Source organism: Amblyomma maculatum, chromosome 4, assembly GCF_055883805.1.
Source record: "Amblyomma maculatum isolate TAMU_Amacu chromosome 4, ASM5588380v1, whole genome shotgun sequence".
Lineage (NCBI taxonomy): Eukaryota > Metazoa > Arthropoda > Arachnida > Ixodida > Ixodidae > Amblyomma > Amblyomma maculatum.
Genome location: NC_139347.1, coordinates 185,347,447 through 185,361,963, shown reverse-complemented (window position 1 = coordinate 185,361,963; position 14,517 = coordinate 185,347,447). Strand labels below are relative to the sequence as shown.

At 46.5% G+C, this 14,517-nt stretch overlaps 1 long non-coding RNA gene across 1 annotated transcript; it reads left to right on the top strand.

Moving 5' to 3' along the window:
* Positions 1-782: 782 nt before the first annotated feature.
* On the top strand, positions 783-12,439 carry LOC146193824 (uncharacterized). The gene is made up of 3 exons (XR_014706486.1): positions 783-879; positions 1,656-1,713; positions 12,286-12,439. It is a non-coding gene; the product is annotated as an uncharacterized LOC146193824 (long non-coding RNA).
* Positions 12,440-14,517: the final 2,078 nt, after the last annotated feature.

The following is a 14,517-nucleotide window of genomic DNA, read 5'->3' as shown; positions in this document are numbered from 1 at the left end:
TTCAGTAACCCAGCGTCTTAACTACTGAGCCACCGCGGAGGTTGTTTCCGGTACTTACAACCAGGTTTGAGGACGGTAAAACGAGCCATTTGAAGCAAATGTCTGTGGATATCTAACAGACATAATAAAGAAGTAACTCTATTCTTCTTAGCCGATGGTGTCAGGAAATGCCCAATAGCAATGAATTTCGTCTTCTGTTCTTCACCCTGCGCCTATGCCTTGCTAACCGTGTTTGTATCCCTATTTCAAATCTACGAACGCTGCAGGTTTAAAACAGGCCTGATTAGCAATTCGCCAGCCAATCTTCAATATCAGGGTCCAAACTTTCCTTTACTATATAGAAAATGTCTGGACCAAACCACCTAGAAGACAAAATGAAACTAGCTTAAAGAAATGTACATTTTGGCCCAATATGCAGTCATAACAGTTTTCCGTTCCGCGGTGTGTAGTGTAGTGTGTTAAGTACAGTCGAATATAAACATCGAATTAGCAGAAAAATGAAGTTACTGCGTCTTTTTTTCTCTCAATATTGTGGAATCTGCTAAATCTTTTTTAAACGCATCGAATGACGGGCGCATCACTCAAACAAATTATTGGCAAGGGACGGAATCGTAGTCAGTGCTATCTAAAGTGACAGGCGAACAAAGCATCCTCCATAATAGCTTCCCCGTCTCTGGCCTTGGCAGTTTATAATTTGACAAGCGTCATCATATGTAACAATGTCAGAGCACTTTTCCAATTAATTTTTTTTTTTTTTTTTGCTGGTCGGCCGAATTCTGCGCAATATAAAACGTGCGGTATCGAGGCAGCAGTTCAGTACAGGGAATCGAGTCGATCCAGTCATCCTCGCCTGAATATTCCTCTGTGTAAGCCGTGCAGGTCTGTATGAAATTTTCACGTCCTTACAGTGTAATTTTATTTCATTGCTTTTAAAAGCAAATTATCCTATAGAGAAACATCAGCAAGACAAATGTTAACAAAATGCTATGAGAATGCATCATTCACTTTTGGGGGTGCTTAATACCACTTAAATTTATAGTCTATCAAGTTTTCGGGCCCTATATTGCTTGAAATATCAGTTATATTTGCATATCACATGTTGCTGAGAAAACGCAGGATTGCTATTCACTTTCTAAGTTTAAGAACGGGGCTGTAAGGATTCTGTGATTGCGTCGTGAAAACATTGTGGATGACGGATCTCAGTCACAGTCTCTGTCAGCGCTTATGCCCACATTTCTCAGATTTCTTCTTAGTGTGGCGACGATGCGAAACATTGTCGCGTTCGCAATAATTACATCAAGAGAGGCATGATTTATCTGACAGCTCAGTGGTGGAAACCAATCATGATTACTTCAAAAATAGACACGTCTTTCTTTTTTGTTGACGCTGAACATTTTTCGTTCTTTTTTTCCGCGATGAGATTAAAGACAACTGTTTTTTCTTAAATCAGTGCGCTGGCATAAATAAAATAATGGCAGCAGAAGTACAAAAATATTTCTTTTATCGTAGGCACGTCCGTGCCTCGAAAGCTCTGGCAATTTTATCCTTCTGTTTAAAACTTTGAAATGCAAACTGAAAAATCGCGAATTATTATGTCCAGATTATAGGATATCGGAAAAACACTATGACATCTGACATTTACTTCTTTTTCGCAGTACCCGACAACCATGGCAAACCTTTCAGTATTCATGATTCAGGCTGCTTTGTTTATAGGTATGTTTTCTTTTCTTTTTTTTTTCACTTAAATACTGATGTTCAATATACAAGTCTCGTAGCAGCGCATAACTTAAAAGGTCATAGTAACATATTTTGGGGGGATAAAAGGAATCTGCTAGATCAGCTATAGGAAAAGAACAGATATATACTGATTAGTTCGTAAAAATACTTTACTACAAAGTGGCTAGGAAATATAGGCACTATCCCCAAATTCATAGACCGCTCGTATCGTTTGCTACAGCGGCTGCAGACGACTGTAGCAGAAAATGCAACACTTATTTCAGGAGCGCATTGATAACCGTAATGAGAACAGAACATGACAGCCAGTGGGGATTCCTGAGTGAGATCCATGAACTCCCCCCATTGGGAGGGCTTGCGGGGTTTAACGTCCCAAAGCGACTCGGACTATGAGAGATGCCGTAGCGGAGGATTCGGGAAATTTCGACTACCTGGGACTCTTCAACGTGCACTGACATCTCACAGCACACGGGCGCCTTGCTTTTGGCCTCCAACGAAAAGCGGCCGCCGAGGCCGGGATTCGATCCCGCACCCTTGGACACAGTAGCCGAGCGCCTTAACCACCACGCCACCCCTGCGGGGCTCACGATGCTTACAGGAGCGGATACCGAGGGCTTACCAAAGTGGCGCCGCCCGCCGACGCGGCAGACGACAGCGCTCTCGCCGCGCGCTACTTAATCGTCACTATACGCCTAAACTGTTTCGCATCGAAGGCGCATCGGATGGCGTTTTGGATTTGCTCAGCGCTAGAGTAAATTTTCTGTTATGGAACTACTATACCACCAATTTCGTTGACTAAAATAGTAAAAAAGATTTGCTTGATTTCGGCGACCACTCAGTATAGCTGAGCGATCGGGTCCAAGCAGCATAAGGTAAGCCATAGCGGCGGCAGCTAGCTGTGAGCAGAAACTTGCTTGCATAGCAGTTCTCACTGCTACCAAGAAGACCGTACCGGTCGACATTCTTCAAGGAAGGGTTCTTTTTGTGGTCTGTTTAATATTTACGGAAAAAGCAAATTTTATCACGATCTTCTGACGCTGGCGCAAGGGATCCACCTTTATCATTAGCGCGGGGCAAGAGATCCCTGTTCGATCTCTACTTTCAACTAAATAACCGTGTTTATTTATGTACAGATTGTCATATTCGCATATTTAACGGTAACAATAACTTTTTTCTTGGACTATATCAGGAATCCGGCGTCATAAACCTTTGCAGCCAAAGGGAATAATCGTCACACCGACGTCGAGTTTCCCTTTGAAGGCACGTCTGCACGAAACCCATTTACAAGAAAGCGCCACAAATGCGAAAAGTCTTGGCACCAACCACAACTCTTGTCCAACTTTAAAAAACTAAGCGACAAATTAATTTCTAAAGCTATAATTATACGAAAGTACTAACGACAAGGAGGAGGGAGGCGGAGAATTGGAGGGCGGAAGGAAGGGTGTTAACCACAAAGAATGAATTCCAGTTGGCTACCCTGCACTGGGGAAGGGGAATGGGGGATTAAAGGGGGAGGTTAGAAGATGAGAGGAGGTGAGAAAGTCACAGTCTGTCAATCGGGCTAGTCTCTCTTAAAAAGCGAAGTGCCTGGTAGGCTTCGAGCGCAGATGACTTTTGTGGCCATGGTCCCGAGATCTACTCTTCCGGTAAGGGGTGAGCGTCCAGACGATCCAAAGCAATACGCAGCGTATGGCGTTCAGTTGCAAAATAAGGCAACCACCGAGGTGGTGCTCAATCTTTTCATCAACGCCACATCGTTCAGCAGGACTGTCAGCCATGCCGATCAGGAAGCGTATTTGTTTGCAAAAGCAACGCCAAGCCATAAGCGGCACAGTAACGTTGTTTCACAACATGTTGCGTGGTGGGGAATACGCAAGCGCAGGCCAAGGTCCAATGCCTTGAGGCGACGCTTGCAGAACTCTCCGGTGTTCCTCGCTGAATGTGTCAGCTCCACAGCCAAACAGCGAAGCCCGCTCACTGCGTCGGTTCTCGTTAACGGAATTTGGACTGGAAGTCCATCGTTGGCAGAACGGGCAGCGTCGGCCGCCTGGTTATTTCCTGCAATGCCACAGTGTCCTGGCAACCACTGGTAGATGATGTCGTGCCCTTGGTTATTTCGTCGTGGTGCAGCGTGCGGATCTCTACAATTAGCTTTCATTTAATCCATGTTGTAGTGCCGCTTGCATGCCTTGAAGCGCTGCTTTGGAGTCAGTGAAAACTGACCATTCTAGAGGGAGTTCCTGGCTGATGTATTCGACTGCACCCCGTAGGCCAGCTAGTTCCGCGCCAGTCGAAGAGATGAGATGTGTAATCTAACTTTATCAAGACGGACCTTGCCGGTACTACCACTGACACCGCGGAGCTGGCTGACCTAACAGAGCCATCCGTGTACGCATGTATTCGGCGATTGTGCTTAGAGTGAAGGTGATCCAGCGTCATTTGTTGCAAGGCAAGCATCGGTACCCCAACTTCCTTCTTTATGCCGGGAATTGATAGGTGAATCTGAGGTTCATGTAGGCTCCATATGGGTGTGCACGGTCTTGAAGCAGGGGTGAACTGCGAGAGAAGATAAGAGTGGTGAGCTTCAATGGTTTTGGAAAAGGCAGTACATGGTCAAGTTGCTGGGAGATTTGCCAGGTGGTGATTGGGAACTCGTGCGATGTGTCTAAAGTGTTTTATCAGGGTCTAGACAGCAACATATGTAGTGACAGGATGTGAAGAACAGTTGCTGCCATATAGGTGCATTTAGGCAAACCGAGGCGGATGCAGAGAGCTTGCGCTTGCACACTTTGGAGAGTCCGAATGTTCGTCTTCGTGATGTTGTTGAATATCGGAAGGCTGTACCGCATACACCCCATAAATAATGATCGATAAAGTCGTAGCATGGAGAGCACTGATGCGCCCCATGACTTTCCCCCGACGAAGGAGAGAACATGGACAATGGCAAGTAGTCTCTTTTTCATGTCATTCAGATGTGGGCTGCACGAAACATTCCTGTCGATAACAACTCCCAGGAAGCGATGGCTTTTATTTCTTAAGCAATACTGCGGCAGGTTTCGAGCCGTCGCGTATCCCCGGCGGACGCCACGCTTTTTACCATGAGCTGCAGCTGCGTCGACACCTGAACTGCGCCGTAAGGGAAGGGAGGAAGGGGCGAGTGTTGGTATTAAAACGAAAAAAAAAAAAAAGAGATGTGAAAGAAAAGTCCGCTCTCCGTGCTGACGAACCGCTCACTCCCGTCCTCACGCACTTTGCACTCCTGGCGTTCCCCGTATCGCACTCTCTCACCGCATGCGATGCGAGCAAGCTCCGATGTCGCATGCGCGTCAAAATCCAGGCACATGCGCCAAAGCAGCGGTCGGGACGCATCACTGAGAGTTCAAGGGGCGGACGGCCACCACACAGGGTAAGGAACTGCGCAGTAATAAAAAGACGATCGCTAACAGGAGTGAAAGTGGAAAGAGAGAGAGTTCGCGTCGGGGTAAATCAGTTGCTATGCGGTCTTACGAGAAGCATCGGCGATGCGCCGAAGCCAGAAAACGCCAATGGGCTCAAGAGACTGCTGAAGAACGTGTACAACGGCTAGCAAAACGGCGAGCGCAAGACGCTGCTAGACGAGCGCGTCGTGCACCTTAGACCTTTGTACGTCTGGTGATGATCCTGTGGAGTCTTCACAATGCCTTGGACAGTGATGACTCGGCATCAACAACAGGACGAGAACAATCACAGAGTAGCCAAGAACGCTGGAATGCAACCAGGCGTCAACGACATGCTCAGGAGACTGCTGAAGGACAAGAAAAAAGACTTGAGAAAGAGCGAGTTCCCGATGCTGCCAGACGGGCAAAACGGTGTGAAGAGCGTAAAAGACAACCTGCAGAAACGGCCGAGGAGATGAGAGCCGTACGTTTGAAGAAAGTATTTAAATCTTTGGCTTCTGCTGGCCTGATCGTCCAGACTCGGGACGCGTTTGGACGTTTGTATTACGCTCGACAGGTTAGTGAATGTGATTCCGCGACGCGGGAGTTTCACTGCCGTTTCCCGAATAATCCTTTCGTCAGTGTGTGATCAGTGTGTGATCGCCTATGGCATAAGACTGACCTAACACCTACACTACATGCTGAACCGTAAGTGCAACCATTGCCGTATGGCTTGCGCAACTTACCAGGTTTAACCAGAGCTAAAGTACTGCAAATTGTTTTCATAGTGAATGGCTTTCCCGTTTATAGATATGGTATAGTGTGACATTGGTTTTCATGTGAAGGTCACAAGACAGCACTTCTCACTTGAAATGCTAAGGCCCTGCAAATGTAGGTAAGACGTCACAATTGATGCTGCCCTTTAAAGTCTCGCACGGACTTGGGACGAGTCCCATTTGACGCCCAAATGCAAATATCAGCATAGATGGACATCTGAGGAGATTGTGCCAGCAAATCAACCAGGCCGATGAGAGCAAGGTTAAACAGGGTTGGGCTCAACACCCCCTGTGGGAGTCCGCGTTAACACTGGTGTAAAGAGGTTGGTCCGTCCTGAGTCTAGATGAAACGCGCCCTCTCTGATAAATAGCTGCGTATCCAGCTAAACATACGGCCTCCAATCTCAGCGGTTTGCAATGCTTCCATAATAGCCTGCTGTGTAATGTTGTAGGTGCCCTTAATATCCAAAAACAACGCCGCAGTCAATCTTATCAAATTTGTTTGCACCTGCACTGATGGGACCAGGTCAACCACGTTATAAAGAGACGAACGGCCGTGTCGACAACCGGACATAAAGCATGGATATACTTGGTATATCTCCAAGTACAACTCAATGCGCGTGAGCAGCATTCGTTCCATAACTTCGCCGACGCAGCTAGCAAGTGCTATCGGTGACGATATGATGAAAGCTCGAGGAGTGATTTCCGGGTTTCAGCAGTGGAATGAGCCGGCTGGTCTAGCAGTCATTGGGAACTGTGCCGTCGCACCATGACTTGTTGTAAAGGTCCAAAAGAGCCCGACGAGCCCCCTGTCCAATGTTGGTAAGCGCGGCCTACGTCACAACGCCGGGCCCCGGCGACGACGACCGTCTGCAACATGCTAGCGTGGTGTCGAGTTCGTCTAAGGAAAATAACAGATCCATACGGGAATACCTCGATGGTGGAACATCACAGAAATTCTCCGCTGCTGGTGGGTTTGGGATGCCAGTCATCTTTGCCCAGAATTCTTCGGGTACATAAACCTAGCTGCGTTGCTGCTGCTGCAGCGCGAGGGATTTGAACGGATAGCGCTGTTGAGGGGATGTTCGGAGGCCTCGAATCACCTTCCAAACTTGTGACAAGGACTTCCTAGGATCCAGTGTTGTGCAAAATGTCCGCTAGCGTTGTCTCAAGTGTCTGAATTCTGCGTTGTATTTTCTATTGTATGCGCCTGGGATACTGAAGGTCTAGGTGCGACTTTGTGCGACAGTATCTACGCCCTACTCGCCGCCGTAGCGACCACAGTCGCTGTAATTCAGTATCAAAATTGGTGTAGATTGCCACAGGGTTCAAGAAGCGGGTTGCTCTTTCCATAGCCTCCTTAATCTTTCCTTTGATACCCATGTTGAAGCCTTCAACTCAAGCATCTTCCATAATTTCCTTGAAAACTTTGCAGTCAATGTAGCGCATACGTGGTGCTGAGGAAGATAGTACATGGCCGGTAATGGTAAGGTAGGTTGGGATGTGGTCACTGCCATGGGTTTAAATATCTGAAAAGCAGCGGAAACGCCTTATAGGCATTCCGAGCGAAAGTCAAGTCCAGGCAGCTGCTATAATTCACTCCTCTAATATACGTCGGGGTTCCGTCATTAAGGCATTGAAGGCTCCGAGGCAAAGGAGACAACCTTTCTGCCCCTGAGGTTCATCCTAATACCTCCCCACAAAGAGTGATTGGCATTTAAATCTCTTGTGATAATTCATGGACCACTTGTGACTCCCATCAGGTCACTGAGTTTCTCGGTGTCAAAACGGCTTGATGGCGCCAGGTACACACCCACAAGTGCAAACGTCAAGGCGCGGCTCTTCACGGTCATGCAGACATACTGATTATCATTGTTCGGAGGAACCGGATGTAGCACGTATGTTAGTTTACGTCGAATGTATACGATAACTTTGCTAGTTCTGGTGCACGCATGCGAAGAAAATGTCACGTAACCGGATATTCGCAAAATTTTCCACATGTTCGGTTCACAAATAACGAGAATAAAGAATTGATTTTCATAGACATAGCACCGAATATCTGAATATCTGACATCCGAGAATGAAGTCCAGGGGAATTGCACTGAAAAATAAAAGCTTGCCTAACCTATTTCTCATATGCTATATGCTCATTGGAGGGTCAAATTTTAAAGTTAAAGCTCAGCTACTTTGGTCATCTGATGAGAAGAGAGGAGTCGCTGGGGAAAGATTTGATGTTGGGAAAGGTTGAGGGTCGCCGGAGAAGGGGTAGGCAGCGAACGCGATGGTTAGATGGCATCCTCGAGGCACTGCAGATGAAGTTATGTGATGTTAGGAAGATAGTGAGAGACCGGAAAGCGTGGCGTGACATGGTGCATAGGGTCACGAAGAGTCGGACACGACTGAACGACTAAACAGAAACTGAACCTATTTCTGAAGAAGTAAGTCCGGGGGAGCCATGGTGCTTAATTTTATAAGGCTGCAAGAACTGGATGTAAACGTGCAATACTTGCAGAGCATTGTTTGCTGCTGTCGTGTTCAGGCTCGTCAGCAAACTGCGCATGGCATTCATCAGGGACGTGAGCATAGCGATCACTTGCAGATCGTGGCTGCTGTCAGTCTTGTCGTTGCGCTGGCTCAATTATAGGGGTTGGACGTTTGATGGCAGCAACTTTTCTGGCCTAGTGCGCATAGAAGGCTTCGGTAGTGATGGCCAAGAGGTGTGGCTGGCTCCAGGTCTAGCATCATTAGAAGGGGGGATTTCTGCGTTTGCTGTAGATGGTCGCGCAATCGGACAAGCCATAGTAGCGCCTGGAGCCTTTTCTACAACGGTGGTTGCCTCCTTTGTCGATCGTTTTCGATGCGAGCGACGTCATCGCACCTTTGCCGTGGCTTTTTTGTGCGTGGAACCATCTCGAACCATTTGCCTCCGTACTGCCCTCTCAGTGTTTAGCCGAGGGCAGTCTCGCGAAGATGAGTCATGGGGGCCAGTGCAGTTGGCACAGTTCAAGGCGTTCGCTCGGCAGACATTAGTGTTGTGGGCCTCTGAACATCTGGGGCACACGATGGGGTTGCTGCACACAGCGCTCACGCAGCCTAACTTCATGCATTTCTCGCATTGTAATGGTTTAGGCAGGAATGGTCGAGCTTAATGTCGAAAGTGCCCGCACTTGACATGCGCTGGTATGCAGTCACCCTTGAAGGTAAGTTTGATGAATGGTGACTTTCCAAGGCGCTGAACATGGATCTATGGTAATGCTATCAGTCACCGTTTTGATCAGCTGATGAAAGTCAGCGTCACTGATGCCAATATCAACGTTGTAAATGACGCCAGCCGTGGTCCGCTGCCTAGGAAACTAAGAGGGCGAACGCTGATATCTCCGAGTTTGATTACTGCGGCTAGTTTGTCTTGTTCGCTTCGCTTAGCGATATCAATGGCAAGGACATTTTTGTAAGGATATATCCTCACGTCTTTGATGGCCCTGGTACGAGACACTCCAGATACATGGAGGTAGCTTGCCTGTTTATATGGTTTAGGTTGTCCGTCTCATTTTGCGGTACAAATAAGGCCGTATGTACTGGTACACTTCGTGCCGTGATGAACGTAGCCGTGCTCGATGAGGACGACTTGGTGGCTTGTCGGCGCAGTCGGCGTTTTGTTTTTTAGTGACAACCGGTACGAACCCGTCGTCGGCGGTCGAGGAGTCGAAACTGAGCTCCGAGGACGCACCAATATCCTGGCTGCCTGAGTCACTTGGATGGTACACTATCTTCCTCTGTGCGACTGCTGCCGACCGACTGGTTGCTAAAAGAAGCTCAGTGGTCTCCTCGTCCATTGCCGTGGCGAGATGTAGCGGCAGCTCCCTATATATTGCACAAATTCCAAAAAAAAAATCTGCAGATATATACGAGTAGCGTTCCGAGCCAGAACTTCTTCCTCCTTTTTACAAACGACAAGGATTTCAAAACCTTGGTATGGAAACATATGTTGGCGCTCAACCGTTAAACCTCCGAAGCTTTGGCTCAGTTCTTTCAGCGCTGAACAAAATGACGCAGGATAATCCTTGCCACGGCTGTTGCTTTTCGATGCAGGCAGGAAGCAAGGCGTCCATGTACTATGCGATGTCTGTGCATGTTGATGACTTCATGTGGTCAAAAAAATCGGAGCCTTCCACTACGGTGTCGCTCATAGCTCGAGTACTTTCGGGGCGTTAAATCCTCGAAACCAAACCTAACCCAGCCACTGAAAAGAAACTTCAGAAAAATAGTTGAGATATCATGTCTACGATTCAATTGCAGAATCTAGAGGAGCTACGAAATTACATATTATGAAGAGTGCATCGAGATTGTGCATGCTAGTCTTTAATTATGCTCGGACAAAGACACTGGAACGGTATTGAAACAAAGCGAAATAAAATTGCTATGAAAACCAGCGAGGCACAAGGAAAACATTTGCTCGTCTGTGACGATGGTATAATTGCTTACCCTCAACATGCACCAATCTATCCTATTTGCCTATTCAGAAAGCAAATTTCATATCTTCTATTCGAGGGGGAGAGAACTGGTCACAGTTGGTATGGTAACCAGTGAGACATAAGCAACACTTTTGCTCGGCTTTGACGATGGTATTTGCGCTGAACCTCACCGTGCTCCCATTTATTGTGTTTACTTGGTCATCATAGCAAATTTCATATCTTAGTGTTGAGGGGAGTAATGGGCTCGTCTACAATAAATCCCCTTACGACCTACTGCTATTTTAATTTCAATGGCAACAAATTACATTAGTCCACTGAGGTGAAATCGGGTCCATGATGCTGGGATACGGATTAGTGAAAGAAATTATAAGATTCAAGAATGAGCGCTGTAACGCAATGCATCATCGTTCCCTGATAACGGGTGATTAATGTTCACTGATTGATTTCGAACTTGGTTGAAGTACGTTGAATGGTATGTACTCGCAACCGCCATAGATATACAATGTGTGTCACGATCCTTAACAAAGGCTTCAACTATGCCAAGGTACAACAGGTCCAGGATCCTGAACCACCTTGGGGGCGTTTTTGTGAACTAGCTTAGAAACCTTACACATTTCGTTGCTTTGAGTATTTGGATTCCTTGAAGAGATCAGGTTTTATCTATTGCCTTCGACGCAACCATTCACCAAATTTAAAGGCAGGTTTAAAACGTGTAATTCTTCTCTATTTATATCTATATACAGGTAGAACGAAAGGAAGAAGATAGTTTGCACGGTATGAAGATGAACTGAATAAGGATAAATGGGGTACGCCTCAGTTCGCAGACGAGCCAACGTTTCGACAAGTGGACTTGTCTTCATCTGGGATGCCCAGATGAAGACAAGTCCATTTGTCGAAACGTTTGCTCATCTGCGAACTGAGGCGAACCCCATTTACCCTTGTTCAGTTCTTCTTCATACTATATCTATATGCGCTAGAGATAAGTTCTTTAGCGTTCCAGAAGAGAGCGCACGAAATATGAAGCAATCTCTTGTGATGTGCACCCTTGCGGGCCGCGACACAAGCGCTCTCAAACACATAACACATAATCTCAGCCGCTTTGAACGTAGCCGAGACTTTGAGAGGGCGGCTATATTAATGTTGACAGCAGAGTTAAAAGGAACACTTGGGGTCTGGTCGAATTCTGGTCGCAAAACTACGGGCGCGCCATTTCACGGCAGTTGCACTCAGGGCTGAACAGTCTATGTGTAGTTGGTCGGGAGTTCTGTGCCCGTGGAAGAAGTAAAAGTGTCTTTTTCAAAAGCAAAGCGCTGCGACGAAATGTACTGACGCCGTATACATGTGTACAAGGACGCAAGTAAAGAAATAATGTATATTCGTTTATTCGAACAAATTATCGGACAACCAATTCAGCTTAGTTCCTCGTCCCGGAAGTGACGCCTCGTGCTTATCATGCACAGAATGTGGCCAGGTCCCAGAACCTCTTGTCACGGGCGGCCACGTTTCGTTATAGCTTTCTCATATGCAAAAGGCTACGATCAAAAGCGGCAACGCTTGCAGAAAAACTCGCCTGCAGCACGCAAAAACAAAAACGGATGAATTAACGTATTTACATCGGGCTCTTCAATTCGGCACTAGAAGTTTCGCCGTGTACGAAAAAGTTATACAGCTATTCTTAAATTTATTTAACCATTCATTGAGAGAAATGCAGAAATGCACTGAGCAAAGATATCCAATGGTGAATAAAGCTGATTTTGCCTCCGTATATAGTGCCTCGCTTTCATCTAACTGTTAGAGAATGCGTATATAACCACGTGTTTTACGATTACAATGTAGCATCGAGGAATAAGGAGAAAATCATCTCACTTTTCTACATTTTTTTTTCAGCTGTGGTATTGGCAGCAGCTCTCGCGGAAAGCGACCGTATTTACTGGGGTCGTGGTCCGCACACAGGAAGGGAAGAGTACTCGGACTTTGATTCATCCTCCTAACTAATGGTCTGAACGCCTCCGCACAAGAAATAAAGGTGCAAGAAAGCGCATATCGTTTCTGTTCTTGGCCTCAATTCAATGTGGCCGAGGTTTCCGAATATGCGCTCTTATATCATGCTCATGTGAATTTAATGCATTCTTGAGATATGTCAATAAGCCACTAGTATAACTTCAATTCATTTTATTTCCTTAAAGACCCCATCTCATTTTGTAATTTGGCATTTTGCAATTTCATTTTCTAAACTCTTATTATCAATTTGCAATATGGCGGAATACACTCTTTCATCGTCGCCAGGTTACCTGCTTATGCGCCATTTTTTTAATTTACATTGAGTCGATTGAAAAGGCGCACGTACACAAGAAAGGCCGCACTAATTTAAAAATTAGTTCACTTAGTTCTCTATCAAACCCCCCGAGACAAAGTATTAGTCTGTGTTTCGAATCATATTCTGTTTCCTTCTGTATAAGCCGCTGTTAGCACAGGTTTCTTTGTAGCTCATCAAAAAACTCGCCTCAAGTACTGTGCAGAGATACGTGTTAGTTCCGGAAGGATTTATTATAAACCTTGTGCAATATCAGTGCACGTTAAAAAATCCCAGGTGGTCGAAATTTCCAGACTCCTCCACTACGGCGTCTCTCATAGCCTGAGTCGCTTTGGGACGTTAAACCCCACAAACCAAACCAAACCAAGCCCTAAAATATACCATAATTTCAGAGATTGTCCAAATCGTATGCTGTGCACCCGCGTGCAGGAAACGGGGAGAGAGTGGCGAATCGTAGAGCTCCCGTCCTTGCTTAAAGGGAGGGGAAAAAACAGGAAAAGTGAAAAAACAGGGATGAAGGTCAAAAAAAGAAAAAGTGAAAAAAAAAACAATAGGAGAAAATGACAGAGAATGGGAAAGACGAGGAAAAGAAAGTGGGGAGGGAGGGGGGAGTTGAGTGCCCCTGAAGAAAGGTAGAGCAGAAGCACCCTTTGTAAGCGACCGAAAGCCGCCGCCGGAACCGTCACAGCAGCCCCTCCCTTCCGACAGAAACGACTACAGAAACTCCTAAACCAAGTGCTGAAGCGGGCCCCCTATGAAAATGAGGACAACTCTTGCCACCACCCCATGCACCAGTGACCATTCGAACTCTGAAGACGAGGGTCAGATCACCGATCACTAGCCACCCTGCTCTGCAGATTACAGACACACTCAATTCTTAGTCACTCCAGGTTATCACTAATTACTAACGGGGAATCCGACCCCGCATTTACAAATTTCGACAACGGAGAACCCGCTACTTATTCGCACATCCTCTGGGGATGCAAAAATAACCCGCCCCGAAGGGCACTTCTGCCAGCTCCCTGTGCGGAAAGCCAGACAAGAACACACAATTTGCACTTATTTCGTGGATTCAGGTTGTCACACATCACCCACCTGCTCTAATTCATGACATCTGGGGCAAATAAAGTGGTTTCTCTCTCGGCACAACGTATCCGCCAGGAATGAGATCCAGGCCGCGTGAGTACGCCGACTCTCTTCTTCTCACACTACCGAGAGCCTTTCTCAAATAACTCCAAATTTTTAAACTAAAATCGTAGACCAGCGAATTAGACATGAACTTCACTCTCGTACCCTAACAACTCATCTCCAGTCCGAAATCACACCAAAGGCTTTACAGGTATCACTGACACCATCAATGAACAACCTGTGTGACGAGGACAAGGAAAATTGGAATCGCATACTTGAGTCTACCTCTTTAGACCTGCTTAATGTCAACATTTCTCATCGTGAGAGGGCGTTGGTATTGCTGAGAGCAGAGGAGAGTCGTGATCGCACTATGCTTGAGGCCGCCGCACTCATGCTATTTAAGGAAAACAAGAGATTCGCCACTCTCCGCACAGTCATCTTGTTAGAACTGTGATCGCTACAGATATAACAAAGGCATATGATAACATCCTTCACTCAGCCATTCTTGCCTCCCTAGAAACTCTTGGTATTCCTCACAGGTTTCTCCTCGCCATTCACGCCTTTCTAACAAATAGAACATTCAGTGTGCGTGTCCATGGAAAGCCCTTTGGTCACTTCCCCTCAAACAGAGGAGTGCCCCAGGGCTCCGTTCTCGCCCCTACTTTATTTAATGTGGC